A 25,591-nucleotide genomic window follows, 5' to 3' on the forward strand; every position below is an offset into this window, starting at 1 on the left:
TGCGAGTTGTAACTCGATCGTAAAGAATAGACCTAGCTAGTTTCGAAAGAATGGTATGTTGTTTGTTCTTGTGTAATGGTTGGCTGGTTGTAAACTTATTTTTAAGTTGAATTCATGGCTGGTTTATTGGATAAGAGGTATAATGATGTACTTTTGGTTGTATTTCCCAATTTGAAAGAAAAGACAAGTCGAAACGTGTTTAAGTAAACTGAAAAATTATTTTTGAGTTGATGAACTTGTGGGAATATTTTTGGGCTGTTTCGTGTTGGTATTGGGTTGTCTCTTTTACTACTATTTTATGGAGTTGAGAGGAGGAAGGTTGTAGAGAAACACCACGTAATGGCAAGGTTGTTTGTTGGTCGTTCGTCGTAACATTTTTGGGTTGGTTGACACTATTATGGTTGTCGTGTTGTGTATGAAATGATAGGGGTATGTTGGGTTGTTTGTTATTGTTTTGACTAGTGTGAAATCATATATATAGGGGAGGTTCTATCCGTTTCATTGTAAAATAGGTTGTGGTCGATACATAATAGTTACGACGCTTAAACGATAACGAGAGTGTCATTTCTCTTATTGTAGACTAAGGAGCCGTGAAATTTCATAGCTTGAGGTTGGGAAGAATATACAAGGTATGTTAAGGCACTTACTTCTTTCTTTTGGCATGATCTAAATTGACATGAACATAAACGGTACGCTAATTCATAACAGATCTACTCCTAGAAACTAAGGTTGTCCATGTTGTTCTTTCCTTATAAAATTATTCTAAGCAAGTGTGTATGATACTTGAATCCTACTAAGGTTCATATTGAGGGTATGGATGTCCATAGTGCTCTTAAGTCACTCCAAAAGGTTCAGAAGGTGATTCCATGAGTTGAGCATGCATTATATATATGTATCTATTTTACTCTACCGAGCCGCGCTATAGTCGGCCGGGTATGACACCTATTGTGCAACCACTGATCAGTTGGTTTACCGAGCTCCACATGGCCGGGTACGATTCTACCGAGCCTTATGATGGTCGGGTACGTTTTTACCGAGTCCTCTTTGAGGCCGGGTACGATATGATGATGATGATGCCCACAGAGGCGAATGTTTTTAAAAAGTTCATGTACATATATTTATTATGCATTTCATGTCAGTAGCCCCCAGAGGCACTCAGATGTTACAGGTTGTATCTCCTCTATCTCTCTTTACATTACTGTTCTTGTTTATGATTTCCTACCTTACATACTCGGTACTTTATTCGTACTGACATCCCTTTTGCCTGGGGATGCTGCGTGTCATGCCCGCAGGTATCGATTGATAGGTTGACAGTCCTCCTAGTAGGCTATCAGCTCAGCAAAGGTGTTGGTGCACTCCACTTGCTCCGGAGTTACCTAGTTGGTCAGTATGCTTTGGATATGTATTGATTGGTATGGCGGGGCCCTGTCCCGATCTTTATGATTTTATGTACTCTTAGAGGCTTGTAGACAGATGTCAGGTGTAGGGACACTTGTATGGCCTTGTCGGCCTATGTTTTGAGTTTACAAATGGTCATGTTGGCCTTATAGGCCCGTATGTCACATATATAAGTTTGTATATCATTTTGGGTTTTCATATGTTGAGTATTCCCTTATGTTTTATTCTTGTTATCTCATGACCAGTTTTTGGCTCATTTACTCATGGTAGTATGATAAGAAAGATATGTTACGTTGGTACTCGGTTGAGTAAAGCACCGGGTGCCCGTCGCGGCCCTCTGATTCGGGTCGTGACACTGATGGTCCCCCTGCTTAGGATCCTTAATCAGCTAGAGTTGGCGTGCTCCACTTGATCCGGAGCTGTTTTTGATATTCGTACGATATGCCTTTATATATATATATGGGTATGACGTGGCCCAGTCTCGTCCTTGCACAGTTGTATTTTTTAGTAGAGGTCTGTAGACAGTTCTGTATAGTTGGATAGTATGTGGCCTTGTCGACTTTCATTTTTGGGTATATAGTTGTCTATAGCAGCCTTGCTGGCTCGCCCACTGTGTTCTGCATGTATATATACATGTGTCTATTGGATAGATTTCCCTCATGTATGTTATTCATGTTTATATCTTAAACACATGCTTAAGGATGTTTCACATGTAGGATTCGGGCATCCGTCGCGGCCCATCGGTTTGGGTCGTGACAAAAGTGGTATCAGAGTAGTTCTATCCTAGGGTTGCCTACAGACCGTGTCTAGTAGATTCTTGTTTATGGGTGTATTGTGCACCACACTTATAGATAGGAGGCTACAAGATATATAAGATGTTATCCTCTCTTTTTACCTTAGATCGTATGATATAAGAATTCATATTCCTAACAATATGCTACGTTTTCAGCGATGCCTCCGAAGACTACAACCACCCAGAAGAGAAAGTCCGTGGCTGGTTAGACCACTAGTCGAGCGCCACGAGTTACCAGGGCTCGGGTAAAGTCTCATAGTGAGGTTCCATATCAAAGTTCACATGCCCCTCCTTCTCCAGAAGAGCTCTGAGGGGCACCAGCTCCAGTGCCCGCCCCTGTATGTTCAGCCCCTCAGCCAGATACACTAGGTCAGGAGATGAGAGATGCTATTCAGCTATTAACTCGATTAGTAGTCGTGCAGGCTCGGCGTTAGGAAGTAGGTATTGGTCATGCAGATAGGTCCGTCAGTGTGAGGGTTCGTGATCTCATTAATTTGGACCCTCCGGTATTCACTGGGGTAGATTCAAACGAACACCCTCACGTATTTATCGATAGAATACAGAGGACTTTGAGGGTAATAAAGGCCACTACGACTGAGTCAGTTGAGCTAGCTTCTTATAGACTTCAGGATGTTGCAGTTAATTAGTACGAGTGTTGGGAGTTGTCCAGGGGTGAGAATGACCCTCCAGCAGTATGGCAAGAGTTTATAGAAGCATTTCTTCGTCATTATCTACCACCAGAGCTTAGGCAGGCCAGAGTTGATAGGTTCTTGACCCTTTGGTAGGGTAACATGAGTGTTCGGGAGTACAGTGTTTAGTTTGATTCATTGGCTAGGTATGCTCCCACAATTGTATCTAAGATGGAGGATCGGGTTCACCGATTCATGATAGGGTAAGAGCCGCACTTGTATAATGATTGTATGTCGGTCTCACTTCAGCCGGACATGGATATTTCTCATATTCAGGCATACACTCAGGGTGTAGAGGAGCGTAAGCAGAAACAAAGGGCCGATCGTAAGCATGATATGGCCCAAAATAAGAGAGTGAGGTCTTCGAGTCCTTCTGGTGAGTTTCGAGGTAGTCAAAGACAACATTACCTGAGATATCCACCCCAACCATCAGCTAGCGCACCCCCTCAATTTGGCAGTAAGAGATTTGATCGTTCTACATATTCAGGGCCTGGTCAATATTGCAGGGCCTCAGGTTCTCAGTATAGGGGTGAGTCAAGTTAGATGAGGCCGCCCTTGCCACGATGTGCTCATTGTGGTAAGCAGCATGTCGGGTAATGATGTATGGGATTGGGTATTTGTTATACTTGTGGTTGTCCTGGCCATGTTATGAGGGATTGTCCGATGAGAGGTGATGCAAGCATATCTCAGCTAGCGGGATCTATAGGTGGTTTGTCATCTTCAGTACACCCCCTGGGCAAAGTTCACAAGCACCAATAAGTCGTGGTAGAGGAAGAGGTGGAGCATCTAGCTCGAGCAGTCCTTAAAACCACATTTATGCGTTGGCAGACCGACAGGATCAGGAGTTATCGCCTGATGTTGTTATAGGTATATTATCAGTCTTCTCATATGATGTATATGCATTGATTGACCCAAGTTCCACCTTATCATATGTTACTCCATTGGTTGTTAGTAAGTTTGGAATAAAACCTGAATTGGTTAAACCTTTTGAGGTGTCTACACCTATTGGGGTCTCTTTGATAACTAAGCGAGTATATAGGGGTTGTATAATAGTAGTTCATATCGATCTACCATAGTGGACCTAATCGAGTTTTATATGGCAGAATTTGATGTTATAATGGGTATGGATTGGTTGGCTTTTTGTCTTGCCAACGTTTATTGTAGATCAAAGATAGTCCGATTTCCATTTCCAAGGGAGTCTGTTTTGGAGTGGAAAGGTAATACGACATCGTCGAGAAGTAGATTTATTTCCTATCTCAAGGCAAGAAGATCATCAGAAAGGGTTGTATTTATCACTTAGTTTGGGTTCAGGATGTGGAAGTAGAGTCACCAACCATTCAGTCCATCCCTGTGGTCAATGAGTTTCCCAATATTTTTCCCGATGAGCTTCCGGGGCTTCCGCCAGAGCGAGAAATTGAGTTTGCTATTGACCTACTACCAGATACTCATCTAATATCTATTTCTCCCTATAGAATGGCCCCCGCAGAGCTGAAAGAAAAGGAACAACTAAAAGACTTGCTTGAAAAAGGCTTTATCAAACCTAGTACATCACCGTGGGGAGCACCTGTGTTATTTGTGAGGAAGAAAGATGGTTCCTTACTTATGTGTATTGATTATAGATAGTTGAATAAGGTGAAGATCAAGAATAAGTACCCGCTCTCAAGGATTGATGATTTATTTGATCAGTTGCAAGGTGCCAAGTATTTTTTAAAGATAGACTTAAGGTCCGGGTACCATCAAGTAAGGGTTAAGGAGGAAGATATTCCAAAGACAACATTAATGTCCAGATACAGTCACTTTGAGTTTCGTGTTATGTCGTTCGATTTGACCAATGCCCCAGTAGTATTCATGGATTTGATGAACTGTGTGTTCAGGCCCTTTTTAGATCTGTTCATAATTGTATTTATCGACAATATATTGGTGTATTCCCGTTCAGAGGCTGAACATGCAGATCATTTGCGTACTGTGCTCAAAGTTCTATAAAAGGGAAGTTGTATGCAAAATTCTCTAAATGTGAATTCTGGTTGAACTCTGTAACTTTCCTTGGGCATATCATTTTGGGTGAAGTCATCCGGGTGGATACACAAAAGATTAAGGCAGTAAAGACTTTGCCTAGACCCACAACACCGACGGAGGTTTGTAGCTTTCTCGGTTTGGCAGGTTATTACAGAAGATTTGCAGAGGGATTTTCTTCCCTTTCTGCACCTTTAACAAGGTTGATTCAGAAGAAAGCAAAGTTTCAATGGACTGATGCTTGCGAACGGAGTTTCTAGGCATTAAAGGACAGATTGACTTTTGCACCGGTTCTAATGCTCCTAGAAGGGACCGATGGTTATGTTATCTATTGTGACGCTTCAGGTGTTGGATTGGGTTGTATGCTAATGCATCATGGTAAGGTTGTAGCTTATGCTTCTAGACAACTAAGAAAGCACGAGAAGAACTACCCGACCGACGATTTAGAGTTAGCCGCGGTGATTCATGCACTAAAGATGTAGAGGCACTACTTGTATGGCATTCATGTTGATATCTATACGGATCATAAGAGCCTCCAGTATATCTTCAAGCAAAGGAATTGAATTTATGTCAAAGGAGATGGTTGGAGCTACTTAAACACTATGACATTGATATTTTATACCATCCGGGGAAAGCGAATGTAGTAGCCGATGCCCTCAACCATAATCTATGGGTAGCCTGTCATATTTACAGCCAGAAAAGAGGGGAATAGCCCATGAGGTTCATCAGCTAGCTAGTCTGGGAGTTCGGTTACTGGACTCAGGTGATATTAGAATTACTATTCAAGATACGACAACATCCTCTTTAGCAACAGAAGTAAAGGAACGCCAGTACGAGGATCCTGTGTTAGGAGAAGACACCTCACAGAAGGAGAAGACACCATTTGAAATTACAGAAGATGGGTTCCTCAGATATCGAGGATGATAATGTGTCCCTAATGTTGTAGGGCTGTATCGACAGGTTACGGGAGAAACTCACTATTCTTGTTATTCTATCCATCCAAGAACGACAAAGATGTATCATAATATTAGGGAAGTATATTGGTGGGACGGAATGAAAAATGATATAGCAGATTTTGTTGCTCAGTGTCTTAACTGTCAGCAGGTTAAGATTGAGCATCAAAAACCCGGTGGATTATTGCAGGCTATGGAGATTCCGACTTGGTAATGGGAAGTAATCAATATGGATTTCATCGTAGTCTTACCTTGTACCCAGCATAAGTTCGATTAGATATGGATGATTGTTGATAGGCTTACAAAGTCAGCCCATTTTCTTGTAGTTAGGACTACATATTCCGGAGAGGATTATGCAAGGCTTTATATTAAGGAGATAATACAACAACATGGTGTCCCTGTATCTATTATCTCAGATAGAGGAGCTCAATTTATAGCTAAGTTTTGGAGGTCCTTCCAAAAAGGATTGGGGACTCAGGTAAGTCTTAGTGCAACATTTCATCCCCAGACAGACGGACAAGCTGAGCATACTATTCAGACACTTGAGGATATGTTACGAGCTTGTGTGATAGACTTCAAAGGTAGTTGGGATGATCATCTGCCGCTTATTGAGTTGGCATATAATTGTTGCGCCCTATTTTTCCTCGCGGAGTCTGGGTTTCGACATTTCGGGACAACACCTTTCCTTTTGGGAATTGGGTAAGAGATTTGAAGAGTTGCCACCTAATGGATTAAGGTGCGTTAGGGTACCTAGAGCAAATAACTCATGTACTAGTTTACATCACCAGAGATTGGGTAATGGTTCGAAATTACCTCGAGGGGAAGGTGTTAGGCACCCCTCAAGGTCCACAACGATGGGTCCCGACCAAACTCAATTTAAGCGAATTAGTCTTTAAGGAAATAAAGAAGTTTAAATAAATAGAGATTAATTTAAAATGGGAATTAAAGGGGTCCTAAGTTTATTAGCCTATAGGATCACTTCCATGCAATACTCGGTAACCATCCCCAAATTGGGGTGTTACGCGTAGCATTAGCGCATAGGTCATCATCTCCTTTACTACCCAATTACCCTCCCCTTTTCAATTATTACCTAAGCGTTCTAATAACATCTAGTACGTACCTTATACATGCACTACCCGTCCCTTACCTCTGGCCCTGGAGGTGTTTAGGACCTCTATTTAAGGTGGTTTTAGACTCACCTATGTTGTTTAAAAGCAGAAAACTAAGTGACAAACAAAAGTCAAGTAGGACTGTCACATAGGGGGCAACTTAGTGGGCTCATGTTAACCTCCACAAATAGACAAACAAATGCACGCTGTTCAAACAAGCAATTTTAAATAATTTTAGGATCCTATAGGCAAGATATCTAAATGAGCACAAATAGAATACACATCAATTTTGTTAAAGCGAGCCGGTGAGTACCTATCAGTTTGGCTACTGATTTTGTTAATACTCTGAATCCGGGCATATGTCAAACAAGCAATCACAGTTTTTAGACCCAAAATTTTAATTAACTTACAGGCTTGCCTAAGTGATAGTCGGGCAGAACCCTATAGACATGGTATCTAAGCTGTGAACCAGTTACTGATTTTAACAGGCAGATTTTATCTTTAAATCATATAGGCATGCTTTCTAAGTGCTGAAACGGTGTACAAACATTATTCCCTATAGGCATGGTATCTAAGTATTAAGACTGATTTTATACATTCCATATAGGCATGAAATCTAGGCGAATAAAGGCGTTAACAAGTTGCTAAGCCAGTTCAATAAAGAATATCCTAGAAACATGATCTCTAATGCACACAGAGAGATTTTAAAAATATGGTTCTTTGATGCAGAATTGATAAATGACCTAAAAGCAGGATTTCTAGGATGCAAAGTGTGAAAATTCAGGATTACAAGTAATGAGATAAGTCCTATAGGCATGGTTTCTAATGTCATGCATATAAAGAATCACCACAACAACCTATAGGCATGATTTCTACCCGAATTTGATAAAAGATATATATATATATATATATATATATATATATATATATATATATATATATATATATATATAAAAGCCCTCCCCAACTTTTACTAATAACCCCATATCTGTTTTACATGGATTATTACATTATTACGGACCAATATGAATGAATTACACAAAGCTATCTATAACACTATAGGGAGCCTTGGCAGGCCCAACGTCAACCTGGAAGCCATGCCTTCAAGCAAATATGATGTCCACAGGTAGCCCGTAATACACAAAATGGGCTTTTGGTATGTCAAAGTTCCCAAGGGCCTCAGGGACCCCCCGACAATGCTCACACCAGAACCTTTCAAAGAAAACAGTTTTGTAACAGATTGGAAGGCCAGTCCTAGTGTGTCAGAGTTTAGAAGAGTCTCATGGACCCTAAGCAGTGCTCATACTAGGGGTTGTCAGACCCTAGATAACTAAGAGTAGAAGTTTGAAAATAGTACATAAGGGTAGGGGATAATTTTAGAAAAAGAGTCTGATTTTTAGAAGCAGATAGGTTCAAATTACAAGACTGCAAATAGAACAGAAATCATATTTTAGAAAATTGGTTCAGACATAGACACCAGTAATTGAACCATCACAACAAGAACATGAACGCTTAAATTGCATATAGGATTAAACAGGTTCTGCATAGAGCATACAATTGGATCAAACAAAGTTTTACATTGCCAGAAGTTGACTTAACTATCACTAAGTGGAACCATATAAACATATATTAAGCAGAGAGAAACATGCTGAAGTTAAAATGACTAATCAGACAGCCATACAGAATAAGGTGGGGTAGTAGGAATTAAACATGCTAGTTTCAGAAACAAGCAAACAAGTTTGATGGAACAAACAGAAACATGCTGAGGTAAACTAACTATAGTAGTACATAGAACAAAACACGAATTAAGACATGCTAGTTAAGGGAGTATTAAACAGGAAAATATAGGGAAAACAGAATCATGTCGAAGTCTAACTATATAACATATAGAAGAGAACATGATAATAGAAATAGAGGCATACCAGTTAAGAAGATAGCAAACAGGAAGGTGAAGACGAATGAAATCCAAGCGTCTAGCCTTGGATTTCAGCCGGCTAGACAGTGCATCAATTCAAAGAAACTTAAGTTATGTAAGTGTGTAAGTAAGAGTTATGTGTATCCATGTGTGTGGGTGTTTTTCTCTGTTATTCCGTGTGTTTAAAAAATTAGAATGGTGAGGTTTATATAGCATTCAGCAGAGTAGAACAATTAAGGCAAAGAAAATTAAGAGTTCACAAATAAGGTATGCAAATCATTCAACAAGTTAATTAAGGCTAAACCCAATCAATTAATATGACAAAAATCCGGAAAATATCACTTAGATTAGGGAGAATCAATTAACAAGCAAGATTGAAGTTTAATAAGGTAAGAAATAAGTCAGAGACCTTTTATAGGTCGGTCAGAACAAATCAAAAACCAGAAATCAAGACAGTAGCATAATAAGGAAGGCAATACCAATTATAAGTCACATATAAGGAAAGAATAAATAAAAATCTCAGAAAGATACCAATTTTATAAAGAAAATATAATTTCAAACCCTAATTTGACAAATAAATCAATTAATCAATTTATTTAACCGGGCCAAAGTGAATGGGCAAGAACAGTGAGACAAATAATCGAATAATCGAAAACTTTAAGCATATCGAAACACAGAGATGAAACATCAAGCAAAGAAATTAGTCGAACAGTAAAGAAAGAAAGCCCAGAGTTGAACCTATAAGCATTTTAAAACATTTGCAGAAACTTAAAAGATGAAACCCTAGTTCTTAGGGAAAAAGTGAATTTGTAGATAACAGCGGTAAAAACGAAAGAATCTTAAAGAAAAACGATTAAATAAACTCCAAACACTTCAGATCTAAAGAGATCTGAACCTATTTGGCCAAAAATAGTTAAATTTGTGCAAAAATAAACAAAGGTGTAAAAATCGAGTTTTAGATCGGAGATTTGAAGCCACGAAAACACAAAAATGATAATACTCACAAACAAATGGTGGATACAGACAGATTCATCAGAAGATTGAGGGATATGAACCAAGTCTATTCGAATCCCCTTGAGATTCCATCAAACAACAAAGAAATCGAACAACTAGTAGAGATAAGAGGCCGGATAGGGCCTAAGATCGAAGAGAAACCCCATGGATTGAAGGGGGTTTAGGTGACAGCGAGCTAGGGTTAGGGAGAGGTTGAGAGAGAAGAGAGGAAGATGGGATTTAGGGGCGGTGGAATTAGGAAAATGAATAGGGATTGGGGGTTATGAGTAATTAAAAATGGTAATAACATCCTAGACCGTTGATCTCTGAGATCAACGACCAGGATTTGATCTGGGGTTGGGCGGGTTTAAAGATTGGGTTATTGGGTATTGGATCAGGGTTATGATTTAATTAGGTTGGGGTCTTAATTTGGGCCAGGTCCGAAATTAAATCAACTTAAAAGAGGCTATTTGTTAAATACACAATTAATTTGATAAAATAATTTATAAAAATAGCTAATAAATGAAAAAGGCTATTGATGAATAAAAATAATTTAAAATAATTATTTAGTATTATAAAAATATAAAAGGTCATTTTCATGTAAAATAAAGTAATTATGCACATATGGGATATTATTGCAAAGTTATTGCAATTATAGCCTACAAATGTAAATAGGGTTATGCATAAGATAATTAAAGCTTAATATAAATATAAATGATTAAATTAAGCAATAATTTTTTTTAAACCCTTTGTGATGTAATTATTAATTATTTATATAATAAAAATGCTAGGATAAATTAATAAAAAATCCTTTAAAAATGCAAAAATTATGGAAAAATATTGATTGATGTACATGCATTGTTTTGAAGATATACATGTAGTTTTGAAAATAATATAGCAAAAAATTGGGTATCAACTGCTGCTCCTCTTTACCCGAGAAGGATGAAAGAGTTATCGGGTAAAGATATGACGACCAATTTTGACTGAATAGAGTGATTTGAGAGACATAGGCCGCACTCTGGTTTCTGAGCTGCCTACATATCCCTAGTTTTACAGGAATCAGGCCGTGTGTAGTTCTGGATGCACCGGCAAAGTATACCGATGGAGTTATCACAAGGACATATACAAGGTTTCGAATAGGTGAAATGGCAACGATGAGCGGAACTGGAATGGGATTGCTCCTATTAGGGATGATGGTTGCTCATCGGGTTACCTGCAAATAAAGGATGCAATGCAAGCATATATCTTTTCGTAAATTTAAACATGATGCAAATTCCCTTCAGACCATGAGAATTGTCTTTGGACGGTTAAGGATGATGTCCTTAGACCATGATGTCCTGGGCCATGAATTGTGTGGTAAGGGATTCGTAGGCCATGAAATGATGTTCTCGGGCCATGAAAATGGTGCCTCCGAACCATGATGTCTTTGAATAATGATATGCAAGTTTGAGAGATCCTCAGGCCATGGCATGGTGTCTTCAGGCTATGAGGATGATGCCTTCGGACTATGACGCCTTTGGACAAGTTAGCTATACATCAGCCCATGAAGTGCAGAGACATGGTACCAAAGGTAATAACAAGGCAAAGCTTAGCCTTTTGCAGAGTTTGGGGGCAGAGCTTACCCCCGAGAGAAGAAGATAATGCAAAGTTTAGAATAGAGCAATAATTATGTAGAGGTAGACAAAGCTTAGTCTCACGAGAAGGTAGTGCTTAGCCTTATGCAGATAGGGAGGCAAGGCTTAGCCTCGTGCAAGATTTGAGATGGAGCTTAGTCTCATGCCAAGAGAAGGCAATGCTTAGCCTTATGCAAATACAGAGGCATGGCTTAGCCTCATGCAAGATTTTAGACAGGGCTTAGTCTCATGCAAAGAGAAGGCAATGCTTAGCCTTATGCAAATGCGGAGGAGGCTTAGCCTCATGCAAGATTTGAGACAAGGCTTAGTCTCATGTAAAGAGAAGGCGATGCTTAGCCTTGTGCAAATGTGGAGGTAGGGCTTAGCCTCATGCAAGATTTGAGACATGGATTAGTCTCATGCAAAGAGAAGGCAATGCTTAGCCTTATGCAAATGTGGAGTCAGGGCTTAGCCTCATGCAAGATTTTAGACAGGGCTTAGTCTCATGCAAAGAGAAGGCAATGCTTAGCCTTATGCAAATGCGGAGGTTGGGCTTAGCCTCATGCAAGATTTGAGATAGGGCTTAGTCTCATGCAAAGATAAGGCGATGCTTAGCCTTATGCAAATATGGAGGCAAGGCTTAACCTCATGCAAGATTTGAGACATGGCTTAGTCTCATGCAAAGAGAAGGCAATGCTTAGCCTTATGCAAATGCGTAGGCATGGCTTAGCCTCATGCAAGATTTGAGACATGGCTTAGTCTCATGCAAAGAGAAGGCAATGCTTAGCCTTATGCAAATGTGGAGGCAGTGCTTAGCCTCATGCAAGGATCGAGATAGAGCTTAGTCTCATGCAAAGAGAAGACAATGCTTAGCCTTATGCAAATATGGAGGCAGGGCTTAGCCTCATGCAAGATTTGAGACAGGGCTTAGTCTCATGCAAAGAGAAGGCAATGCTTAGCCTTTTGCAGTGAACAAGTACCAAATAGGAGTAGAATATTTCTTTGTTGGAGATATATTTGGGTCTGGTGGCCTGATTGATAGTGATTTTGATATGTGTATATTTGCGAATATTTCTGTTATGTTCACTGTGCCTGCATACAAAGAATATTTATGAGTTTTGCGGGGGAGGTTGGTTCATGCCTTTGTCTGATTGCTTTGCTTTGCTTTGCTTTGGAGGTCCTATTCGAGTCGTCCTGGGTAACACTTGGCTGCCATAGAAATAAAAGTTTCGAAAATATGCACTTATTTTTGAAATAGAGTTATTCAGAAACATAGTGGTATATAATATCATGTAAATTAGACGAACTAATGATTGTAACACTTTTAGAGACATTTTGGCTTTCTTACACTAGAATTTTGAGGGTCCTTATCAAAATTCTGCCCCAGTTTGATCCTTCGGCCATTTTGTATGCAACAAAGTTTGTTGGATCTACTCCGTAATTTTGAGAATCCTTCTCAAAATTCTGCCCCAGTTACTTAACCAATTTCTGATTGTCTGGCATATGATGGCATCGGTTGGACTTGTTCCGGAGTTTTGAGGGTCCTCCTCAAAATTCTGCCCCAGTTTTTGGTTCTGGGGAAATGAAAAGTTTATTAAGATATGACCGAAACCACATGGCTGCCTATGTATCTCCTCTTAAACGGGAATCAGGTCAAGCGTAGTTCAATTGCATCAGATGAATGAATGCAAACAATCTAAGCATAGTATCTCTTGACTGCATCTGAATAGATTGGTTTTGGCCAAACTTCTCCGTCCATTTCTGCGAGTATTAGTGCTCCTCCTGTTAGCACCCGGTGAACCATGTAAGGACCTTGCCAGTTGGGTGAGAATTTCCCTTTGGCGTCATCCTGATGCGGGAAGATCAGCTTCAGCACCAGCTGCCCCGATGCGAATTGTCTTGGTCTGACCCTTTTGTTAAAAGCTCTGGACATTCTATTCTGGTAAAGCTGACCATGACATACTGCGTTCATTCTTTTTCCGTCTATGAGGGCTAGTTACTCATAGCGACTCTTTATCCATTCTGCATCGCTGAGTTTGGCTTCTTGTATGATCCTTAAAGAAGGAATTTCTACCTCGGCTGGAATGACAGCTTCGTTACCATAAACCAGTAAATAGGGAGTTGCCCCAGTTGATGTGCGGACCGTAGTGCGGTACCCCAATAGGGCAAAGGGTAACTTTTCGTGCCATTGTTTGTGATTTTCTACCATCTTCCTTATTATCTTCTTGATGTTCTTGTTGGTAGCTTCCACAGCTCCATTCATTTGATGCCTGCATGCTGTAGAGTTTTTGTGCTGGATTTTGAAGGTTTCACACATGGCTTTCATTAGGTCACTGTTGAGATTGGCAGTATTATCAGTGATAATGGACTCGGGAACCCCGAATCGGAAAACAATACGATCCTTGATAAAATCTGTGACAACTTTCTTGGTTACAGCTTTGTAAGATGCAGCCTCTACCCATTTTGTGAAATAGTCGATAGCCACTAAAATGAACCGGTGCCCGTTAGAAGTGGTGGGCTCGATTGGACTGATGACATCCATTCCCCAGGGAGCGAAAGTCCAAGGTACACTTGTTACATTGAGCTCATTTGGTGGTACCTTTATCATGTCTGCATGTACCTGGCATTGGTGGCATTTCTGGACATCCTGATGCAACCCGTTTCCATTGTTATCAAAAATTATCCAGCTCTGAGTATCTTTTTGGTTATAACAAAACCGTTCATATGTGGTCCGCAAGTTCTGGCATGTATCTCCTCAAGCAATCTGGAAGCTTCCTTTGCGTCAACACACCTTAACAACCCCAGATCAGGAGTTCTTCTATATAGCGTCCCTCTGCTTTGGAAGAAGTGATTGGACAGCCTCCGCAGAGTGCATTTCTGAGTATGGTTTGCCTGTTTTGGATATTCTCATTTTGCCAAATATTCTTTGATGTCGTGGAACCAAGGTTTTCCATCAGTTTCTTCTTCAACATGAGCACAGTAAGTCGGTTGATTATGGATCCTCACCGTGATGGGATCGGCGAAATTCTTATCTGGATGTTGTATTATTGATAACAAGGTGGCCAGTGTGTCTGCAAACCCATTTTGAATTCTGGGCACATGTTTGAATTCTATCTTTGTGAATCTCTTCATCAATTCCTACACATGATACAAGTATGGTAGTATCTTGGTGTTCTTCGTAGCCCATTCTCCTTGAACCTGATCTACCAGAAGATTTGAATCGCCAATTACCAACAACTCTTGTATATTCATATTGTTGGCCAAATTGAGCCCCATGATGCAAGCCTCATATTCTGCCATATTGTTGGTACACAGAAACCTAAGCTTTGCGGATACTGGGTAATGTTAACCTGTTTCTAATGACAAAACTGCTCCAATGGCCACTCTTTTGAAGTTTGCAGCCCCATCGAAGAACATTCTCCAACCGTCGTAGGCTTCAGCAATGTCCTATCCTACGAATGATACTTCTTCATCAGGAAAATATATTTTCAATTGTTTGTATTCTCCTCCCATAGGATTTATCAGAAGGTCCATCCTGAATATGAGGTATGTGGTATAGGCACAGAAGTAATGCCTCAATTTCTGAGCTGTCCAGGTCAAAGCACAGCAAGTGCGTTCCAGCAAAGATTATCGTACTTCATAAGGTGTGAACTTCTTACTCAAGTAGTATATGACTTGCTCATTTCTTCCTGTTTCGTCATGTTATCCCAAAACACATCCGAAAGCTCCATCTAACATGGATATATAAAGTAGCAAAGGTCTCCCAGGTTCTAGCGGGACTAGGACTGGAGGTGTAGATAGGTATTCCTTGATTTTGTCAAAAGCCTTCTGACAGTCCTCGGTCCAACTGGTTTCAGCATCCTTCCTCAGCATTTTGAAGATGGGTTCACATATTACTGTGGGCTGTGCTATGAAGCGGCTGATGTAGTTGAGGCATCCTAGGAAGCTTATCACGTCCTTTTTGCTTTTTGGTGGTGGTAACTCTTAAATAGCCTTAACTTTGTACAGGTTCATCTCGATTCCTCGGCGGCTGACAATGAATCCCAACAGCTTTCCTACAGGAACCCCGAATGCACATTTTGCGGGGTCCAATTTTAAATTGTACCTCCTTAGCCTGTCAAAGAACTTTCTCAAGTATACTATGTGATCTGCGGCTATTTTGGATTTGATGATGACGTCGTCAACATACACCTCTATTTTCTTGTGTATCATATCATGGAAGATGGTTTTCATGGCTCTCATGTAAGTAGCCCCAACATTTTTTAGACCGAATGGCATCATCTTGTAACAGTACACTCCCAACAGTGTAATGAAAGCTATTTTCTCTATGTCTTCTTCGTCCATCAAGATCTGATGATAGCCCGCGAAGCAATCTACAAAGTATTGGAGTTCATGCTTGGCACAATTGTCGATCAAGATGTGTATATTTGGAGTCGGAAGTCATCCTTGGGACTTGCACTATTTAAATCCTGATAGTCGACGCATACCCTGACTTTCCATTTTTTTTCGGAACCGGTACGATATTGGCTAACCAAGTTAGGTACTCAACTACCCTGAAGACTTTGGCTTTGATCTGCTTAGTGATTTCTTCCTTGATTTTTAGGCTCATGTCTGGCTTAAACTTTCTGAGTTTCTACTTCACCGACAGACACATTGGATTGGTAGGCAACTTATGAGCCACTATGGATGTGCTCAGACCGGTCATGTCATCATATGACCCCGCAAAAATAACCTCATATTCTTTCAGGAAATGAGTGTATTCTTCCTTCTCTACTGGTGATAAGTGAATGCTTATGCGAGTCTCTTTGATGGTTTCGGAATCTCCCAAATGGATTGCTTCAGTATCGTCCAGATTGGACTTAGGTTTGTTCTCAAAATTCTCAACTTCTCTGACAACTTCTTCAGGTGTTTCATCCTCTTCTGCTGAGTCACTATCCTCATATTGCGTTGTCTCATTACATGTCACAGTCATCGATTCATCAGGAAAAGTAATAATAACGTTGTAGAAGAAAAAATGTGAAAGATAATAATGAATAATAAATAGCAATACATTAATTAAATTTGAAAATATCCAAGACAGGTACGGCTCGAGCACTGAAAATATCTTAAATGCCCAGCATGACTATTAAAACAAATCAGGCTAATTGCCAAGCTACCCAGGAACTCGGCGGGCCTGGGATGGTTTGGCAGTCCAATTCTTGAGAACAGATCCCTTCTCCACAGTCTGAATGGTGAGGCCTTCTTCCTCCTCCTCAACTATCACATTGCCATCGATATTCTCGTCTTCTAGGAACAAGTTTCTCAACCCAGCCAAAGCTTCTTCTTCTGCAGATCCCTATATTGTATCAGCCTGGTGAAAAATCTGACTCAGATGTGGCACTGGCTGCTCGAGAGGGTAATAAGGACCACGCTATGGTGGCGACCAATCATTATATTCTTGCCAGGTATATGGATATCCTAGTCCGAAAGTTGTGCCGTGACATTTCAACTGTATCGGTTTGGTAATACCCTAGAGTTTCTTCCCAATCCCTTTGCCGGGTTCATACCCAGACCATGCCCGTATGCTTTCTATTTTGTTACTCCACCATTTGTCCTTTTCAATCGCGTTAACATGTTCAATGTGATGATAAGTTTATCCACCCAGCCTTCTTCTATTCTCGATAACCAGGATAGTTTGACTGGTGTAAATGGGGTTACTTCCATCTCCGTGAATGATTACCTCTTGATGGTTCCATTCGAACTTCACGACTTGGTGTAGTGTGGAAGCCACAACCCCAGCAGCATGTATCCAAGGTCGTCCCAATAGAAGATTTTATGTAACTGATATGTCTAGTACTTGGAACTCAACATCGAACTAATTCGGTCCCATCTACAGGCAAAGGTTAATCTCTCCAATCGTGGCCCTTTGAGATCCATCAAATGCTTTCACGTTCATACTCCCTGCTCGTATCTCATGAAAATCTTTGCCCAACCTTTTTAGAGTAATCAATGGACAAATGTTAAGGCTTGAACCCCCATCTATTAAGATCCTGGCGATGAAATTGTCTTCGAACTGTACTGTGATATGCAATGCCGTGTTGTGACTTAATCCTTCAGGTGGTAGTTCATCCTCGTGGAAGGTGATCTTGTGACTCTCCAGTACTTGCCCTACCATGTTGGCCATCTCTCCACTGGTGATATTGTTGGGCACATAAGCTTCATTCAACACCTTTATCAGAGCACTCCTATGTGCTTTAGAATTTTGCAATAGCGATAGGATGGATATCTAGGCACGAGTCTTGTTTAATTCATCCACGACATAGTATTCTCTTGCTTGTACTTTCCTCCAGAGATTGTCTGGTCTAGTTTCAATGACAGGTTGTTTGTAGCAGCCTATCCTCCTAAATTTTTGGGTGTATAGGTCCTTCCAGTTCTGGTCATTCCCTATGCGGCACCAGATTCTTCCATCTTTGTTTTTCCCTTTCTCCTAGCTTCAGTAATGCAATCCCAAGGTATGGCATTGGACTTGAAAGGAGGTGTGATTGATACTATCACTATGAAAGGTGTGGCCACTTCTACATCAAATGGAATAGGTGTGACTGCAGGTGGTGTTACTTCTACCTCAAATGGAACTGATGCGGTTATCTCAACCTCAACTGGTGGTTTTACCAGGACCACAATAGGATTAAGTGTGACTGCGGGCTTCTTAGGATCGTCACCCTTTTTGATAAGTATAACTGATCCCCCGGGATCCCACTCCTCTTCAGTTTCTATCACATTGATCCCTTCGCCCCTATGATCTGGAAGAGGATTGTTGAGGATGTTGGGTGCAGCTTCTTTTGCCTGTATGACCTTATTATCAATCGATGTTTGGATCTTATCTTTCAATGTATGGCACTCGTCAATAGTGTGCCCTTTCATACCAGAATGATATGCACAGGTTTTATTCAGGTTAACCCATTGATATGAATTCTCCATTGCCACAGCGGGAATAGGGGTGACATAGCAAGCAGACTTCAACCTTTCATACAGCTGGTCGATGGGTTCAACAATGGCGATGTACTGTCTGGGTAGTTTGGGATCAAAATTAGGCCGGGGTTTCTTGTAATTTGGACGAGTTGGAGGTGACTGAAAGTAGGATGGTTTGGAATTATATGTATGGTAAGCAGCAACAGGTTGGGAATATTTGGGAGGTGAGGGATGGTATGTGGGTAGAGGTGTCTGGTATATGAAGGGAGGTTTTGGTCCTTGGGCAACCGTTACTGTTCCCACCTCTTTCTTCTTCGATATGCCATCTGATTGCAATGCTTTGTTCGTGGCCTGTAGTGCCTCAAAATTTGTCACCATCCCGCTTTTAATACACTCTTCAATCCTTTCTCCGAGTTTGATAATATCGGAGAACTTATGATTCTCAATAACCATTAGCCTTTCATAATACTGTGGGTCCTGTACCCTGACAAAGAACTTGTTCATCTATTCCTTGTCTAATGCTGGTCTGACCTTGGCTGCTTCCGACCTCCAATGAGTAGCATACTCGCGGAAAGTCTCTGTTGGCTTCTTTTTTAGGTTCTGGATATAGAATACATTCGGTGCATTCTCCGTATTAAACCTGAACCAGTCCATAAAATCTGATGCCACACTTACCCAATTGGCCCACTTCTTAGGATTCTGGCTTATGTACCAGGATAGGGCATCTTTGGTAAGACTTCTCATGAAGAGCTTCATTCGAATCCTTTCATCTTTTCCAGCCCCCATGAGCTTGTCACAATAAGTTCTAAAATGAACCTTGAGATCACCCGTTCCGTCAAACATTTCGAACTTGGGAGGTTTGTAACCCTCCGGCAGATCCATATCTGGTTATATGCATAAATCCTCATAGTTTATACCCTTTATCCCTTTGGCTTCTTCAACATCGTGAACTCAACTTGTCAACTTCTTGAGTTCCTCGGCCATGTTCTTGATGAGCAGGTCCTTCTCAGCAGATTCTTGTGTATAAGAGATTGGATGAGTGGAGTGAGGCAGGGTTTCCACGTATATGGGGTTGTTTTGGTAGGTGCTAGGGATTTGGGTGTAGTGGTGGTCGTTTGTCGAGTTTTGAGGACCAGGAATAGGTTGTGGTGTGTTTTGAGGAGTGTGATAGGTAATGGTTTCTGGGTACTGGGTTGGTTGATGATGGTGTTGTAGAGGAGTTGGTACCAGTAGAGGATTGGGATTTTGAGGCGGTGTGGCGTATTGATGGGGTGCAAGAGGATTTTGTGGACATTGGTTTGGTGTATTTTGAGGAGGTGTTGGGTTTTGAGCATTTTGTTGATTAACGTCTGGGACGTTTAAGGTGAGGGAGAGGTTTGCCAAGTTGCGAACCTGCTTAAGTTCTCCTTGTAGCTCCAATATTTTCTGTTCCAATCGCAGGACCAAATCATTCTAGGCCGGAGTACTCTGACCGTCTGAAGTTTCAATATTCTCAGCATTTTCTTTTCGGATACCACTCAAATCATCCATCTTAGCTTTTCCTCTTCTTTCCAAATTACTTAGAGTAGGAGGAGGTGGAGGGCCTCTAGATCTGGTGTGATATGCTGATGATGCCAGTATGTGCGAACCAACTTTAGGGGATGAGAATAATAAAAAAAATAAAGAAAAACAAAAGGTAAACAAGTCAGTAAGGATTCTGAAAATGTTTGCAGTATTTAAACACATATTGCGGGAATGTAAATCCGCGTCCTAATTTGGGAGCCTCGTTGTGCCCGAGGTAGGCCTAGTGACACGTTGATTTAGAGAATTTCAGTGCCAATAATTGCCTCATTTCATTAATGTAAAAATAGATGAATCTAAAACGACACTAAATAAGATAAGTCACTGATGGCACTTGGCCTTATTACATTTGAAAAAGTAAATAAACCTAATCTACTTGGTCCCAAAAGGACCTTCTACAGGCTGGATGTTTTTGACTTTGTCGATGAAATTTCCCAGTTCGCGCAGGTTCAGCAATAGGTATGCCCTTACTAAATGTCCTCCTTCGCTTCCTTCGGCGTTATGGAAATCAGTGACTCTCTTCCTCATTTTCCTCTCCAATTCCATCAGACTGCACTCCAGATATTCCAACCTTTCGCTTTATCTAACAGCCATCTCCCTTCATTCATTAATTAGTTCCATATCGGTCTTGTGTCGCTCCAAAATGCTCGGCCTCGGACTTGTGAACTCTTTTGCGTAGTTTTATTATATTTCACTTGTGCTTCGGCAACTTTATCTATGACTCTATTTCCTTCACCAACCATTGGCTCGAATATTCCCGCTATGTTATCTTCTAACCATGATGGGTATAAGTACACATGACTGGCATGATATCGATCTGGCTTGATGGTATCCTTTTCCACGATAATTTTCAAATGCCACATATGCTGAGCTTCACATTTGTATAGGATGTCGTCATCTTGAAAATCTGCCCCGTAGTGACTCATTTTAGCAACTTGCGGTATCACATACTTCCTGCCTATCTCATAACCCTGATGGGAGCATAAGGGTATATTCCCCTTAACCCGATCAGTACCAAGTGTGGAACATCCCTAGATCTGATGATGAACTCATCGGTAGGGAACCATTCGAACATCCATTGAACTTGATCCTCGGTCAAATTGCTCAAAAACTGCGCCTATCCTATAACATTTTCAGGTTGAGCAAACCTGTCTGGGATATAAGTCATTCTCTTAGGATTATGGAAAGCTATGTGATCATTCTATGGCCTTCGCAGAATCTCTTGACGGTATTGACCTTTTTGGAGATGCTCTAACAACCAAACTTGTAGCAGCATATTACAACCTTCGAAGTATATGTCTACTATGATCATAAGGACAATGGTATATGTCTGCCCCTCGATCCCATCCATCAAGGTTTTGGTTACCATGGCCAGTCTGGTGTGGATTCTATCCCCTTGGATCGGGAACATTATCATACCCAAGAAGCAAACGACGAACACAAAAACCCTGCAGTGAATCCAACCCAAGGAAGTGATGGAGAATTTGTCATAAAAAATACAATAAGATCTGCTGTGACCGTATCATTCATAGAGGAAGTCGAAAGGTATGTAAGATTTCTTCAGGCACTCTAAATCCTCATTCTTTTTCATACCCATTATCTTCAGAAACCCCCTAGTAGTGCGAAATTTCGGCACCAATAAACCAGGACTATCCCAAGGTAGCCCAGTGAATCCCCCTATTTTTTCTTAGAGAGGGGTCATTTATATGTTTCCAAAGCGAAGCACGGCTCTTTCTTTGTCCCAGAACATTGTGGCAGCTTCGATCAACATGTTGTTCGGCTGGAGATCCAATAGAGAAGGCAAATTTCCCAAGACCCTTTTCACATGATTTTTATCACTTGGTGAAAGATCCTCCCACCAATCTAGCAACAGTGGTGGTATGTTACGGACCATGCCAAACTTGGGGACTTCGTGCCTCATTTTCTGCAAAACAAATATGGTTAGGCCCTTTTCCCCTCCAAATTCGACTATTTATACAACAATGATTACATATTGGCATTTATTTTCTCCAAAATTAATGCACAAAATGGTGGTTGCGTCCGTTGGGATTATGGAAAACCCGATGGACTTTTAGACGAGGCTTGTCTTAAAGGATTATTATGTGGAAAACATATTAACCCGGCTAGGTTTGACCATGATGCATGTACAATTAATCAGAGTAAGGTTTCTATAGAGGTCTATACTGGTACCCTCAAGTGGACAACTTGAGTGGGAAAGGCACGGAACCATCGACAGCACTGCTGATTGACTAGTTTTACCGCAAATAAGCCTTTCCGAATTTAAAGGGTGATATATACGAAGGGCGTAAACACTCATCAAACATTGCTATAGGATTGATTACGCACGGGTGGAATATGATATTGAGCATGATTTATGAAACAATAAATAGCATGTTGTCACGTATTTGCTTGTTAAAAAAAAATGATAAATGCAGTATTTAATAATTAAAAGACGTTTAAGAAAGAAAACAAGGAGACAAGTCAGTTTCTGTAGTAAAGAAAATCATAAATACTTGAAAATAAGCAATTAAATCCAGATAAAGGGTGAAGGGGAAAGGGTGCACACGTATTAACATAATAAAGTATACTTAAGACTAATTCACAAAAAAAAAGTTTGTTATGGTAAGAGCCTAATTATCCCAGCAGAGTCGCCATGCTGTCGCGCCCCCTTTTTCCTCGCGGAGTCCGGGTTTCAACATTTTGGGACAACTCCTTTCCTTTTGGTAATTGGGTAAGAGATTTGAAGAGTTTCCACCTAACAGATTAAGGTGCGTTAGGGCACCTAGAGCAAATAACTCATGTACTAGTTTATATCACCAGAGAATGGGTAAGGGCTCGAAATTACCTCGAGGGGAAGGTGTTAGGCACCCCTCGAGGTCCACAACGATGGGTTCCGGCCAAACTCAATTTAAGCGAATTAGTCTTTAAGGAAATAAAGCAGTTTAAACAAATAAAGATTATTTTAAAATGGGAATTAAAGGGGCCCTAAGTTTATTAACCTATAGGATCACTTACATGCAATACTCGGTAACCTTACCCAAATTGGGGTGTTACGCGTAGCATTAACGCACATGTCATCATTTCCTTTACTACCCAATTACCGTCCCCTTTTCAATTATTACCTAAGTGTTCTAATAACATCCAGTACGTACCTTATGTGTGCACTACCTGTCCCTTACCTCTAGCCCTGGAGGTGTTTAGGACCTCTATTTAAGGCAGTTCTAGACTCACCTATGTTGTTTAAAAGGAGAAAACTCAGCGACAAACAAAAGTCAAGTAGGACTGTCACATAAGGGGCAACTAAGTGGGCTCATGTTAACCTCCACAAATAGACAAACAAATGCACGTTGTTCAAACAAGCAATTTTAAATGATTTAGGATCCTATAGGCAGGATATCTAAATGAGCACAAGCAGAATATGCAGCAACTTTGTTAAAGCGAGCAGGTGAGTACCTATAAGTTTGCCTACTGATTTTGTTAATACTCTGAATCCGGGAATATGTCAAACAAGCAATCAGAGTTTTTAGACCTAGAATTTTAATTAACCTATAAGCTTGCCTAAGTGATAGTTGGGCAGAACCCTATAGATATGGTATCTAAGCTATGAACCAGTTACTGATTTCAACAGGCAGATTTTATCTTTAAATCATATAGGCATGCTTTCTAAGTGCTGAAATGGGTTACAAACATTGTTCCCTATAGGCATGATATCTAAGTATTAAAACTAATTTTATACATTCCCTATAGGCATGATATATAGGTGAGTAAAGGCGTTAACAAGTTACCAAGCCAGTTCAATAAAGAATATCCTAGAAACATGATCTCTAATGTACACAAGGAGATTTTGAAAATATGGTTCTTCGATGCAGAATTGATAAATGACCTAAAAGTAGGATTTCTAGGATGCAAAGTGTGAAAATTCAGGATTACAAGTAATGAGATAAGTCCTATAGGCATAGTTTCTAATGGCATGCACATAAAGAATCACCACAACAACCTATAGGCATGATTTCTACCCGAATGTGATAAAAGATATATATAAAGATCCCTCCCAAGCTTTTACTAATAACCCCATATCTGTTTTTACAAGGATTTACATTATTACAGACCAATATGAATGAATTACACAAAGGTATCTATAACACTATAGGGAGCCTTGGCAGGCACAACGTCAACCTGGAAGCCAGGCCTTCAAGCAAATATGATGTCCACGGGTAGTCTGTAATACATAAAATGGGCTTTTAGTGTGTCAAAGTTCCCAAGGGCCTCAGGGACCCCAGACAATGCTCATACCAGAACCTTTCAAGGAAAACAATTTTGTAACAGATTGGAAGACCAGCCCCAGTGTGTCAAAGTTCAGAGGAGTCTCATGGACCCTAAGTAGTACTCACACTGGGGGTGGCAGGACCCTAGATAACTAAGAGTAGAAGTTTGAAAATAGAACATAAGGGTAGGGGATAGTTTTAGAAAAAGAGTCTGATTTTTAGAAGTAGATAGGTTCAAATTACAAGACTGCCAATAGAACAAAAACCATATTTTAGCAAATTGGTTCAGACATAGACACTAGTAATTGAACCATCACAACAAGAACATGAACGCTTAAATTGCAGACAGGATTAAACAGGTTCTGCATAAAGCATACAATTGGATCAAACAAAGTTTTACATTGCTAGAATCTGACTTAACTATCACTAGGTGGAACCATATAAACATATATTAGGAGGAGAGAAACATGCTGAAGTTAAAATGACTAATCAGACAGCCATGCAGAATAGGGTGGGGTAGTAGGAATTAAACATGCTAGTTTTAGAAACAAGCAAACAAGTGTCATAGATCAAACACAAACATGCTAAGGTAAACTAACTATAGTAACACATAGAACATGACAGGAATTAAGGCATTCTAGTTAAGGGAGAAATAAACAGGAAAACATAGGGCAAGCAGAATCATGTCGAAGTATAACTACATAGCATATAGAAGAGAACATGATAACAGAAATGGAGGCATACCAGTTAAGGAGATAGCAAACAGGAAGGTGAAGACGAATGAAATCCAAGAGTCTAACCTTGGCTTTCAGCCGGCTAGACAGTGCAACAATTCAAAGAAACTTAAGTTGTGTAAGTGTCTAAGTAAGAGTTATGTATATCAGTGTGTGTGGGTGTTTTTCTCTATTATTCTGTGTGTTTAAAAAATAAAAATGGTGAGGTTTATATAGCATTCAGTAGAGTAGAACAAATAAGGCAAAAAAATTAAGAGTTCACAAATAAGGTATGAAAATCATTCAACCAGTTAATTAAGGCTAAACTTTAATGCGACAAGATTCGGGAAATATCACTTAGATTAGGGAGAATCAATTAACAGGCAAGATTGAAGTTTAATAAGGTAAGAAATAAGTCAGAGACCATTAATAGGTCGGTCAGAACAAATCAAAGCCTAGAAATCAAGCCAGTAGCGTAATTAAGGAAGGCAGTACCAATTATAAGTCACATATAAGGAAAGAATAAATAAAAATCTAAGAAATATACCAATTTTAAAAAGAAAATAATTTCAAATCCTAATTAGGCAAATAAATCAATTAATCAATTTATTTAACCAGGCTAAAGTGAA

This window comes from Nicotiana sylvestris, chromosome 11 (assembly GCF_000393655.2).
Source record: "Nicotiana sylvestris chromosome 11, ASM39365v2, whole genome shotgun sequence".
NCBI lineage: Eukaryota > Viridiplantae > Streptophyta > Magnoliopsida > Solanales > Solanaceae > Nicotiana > Nicotiana sylvestris.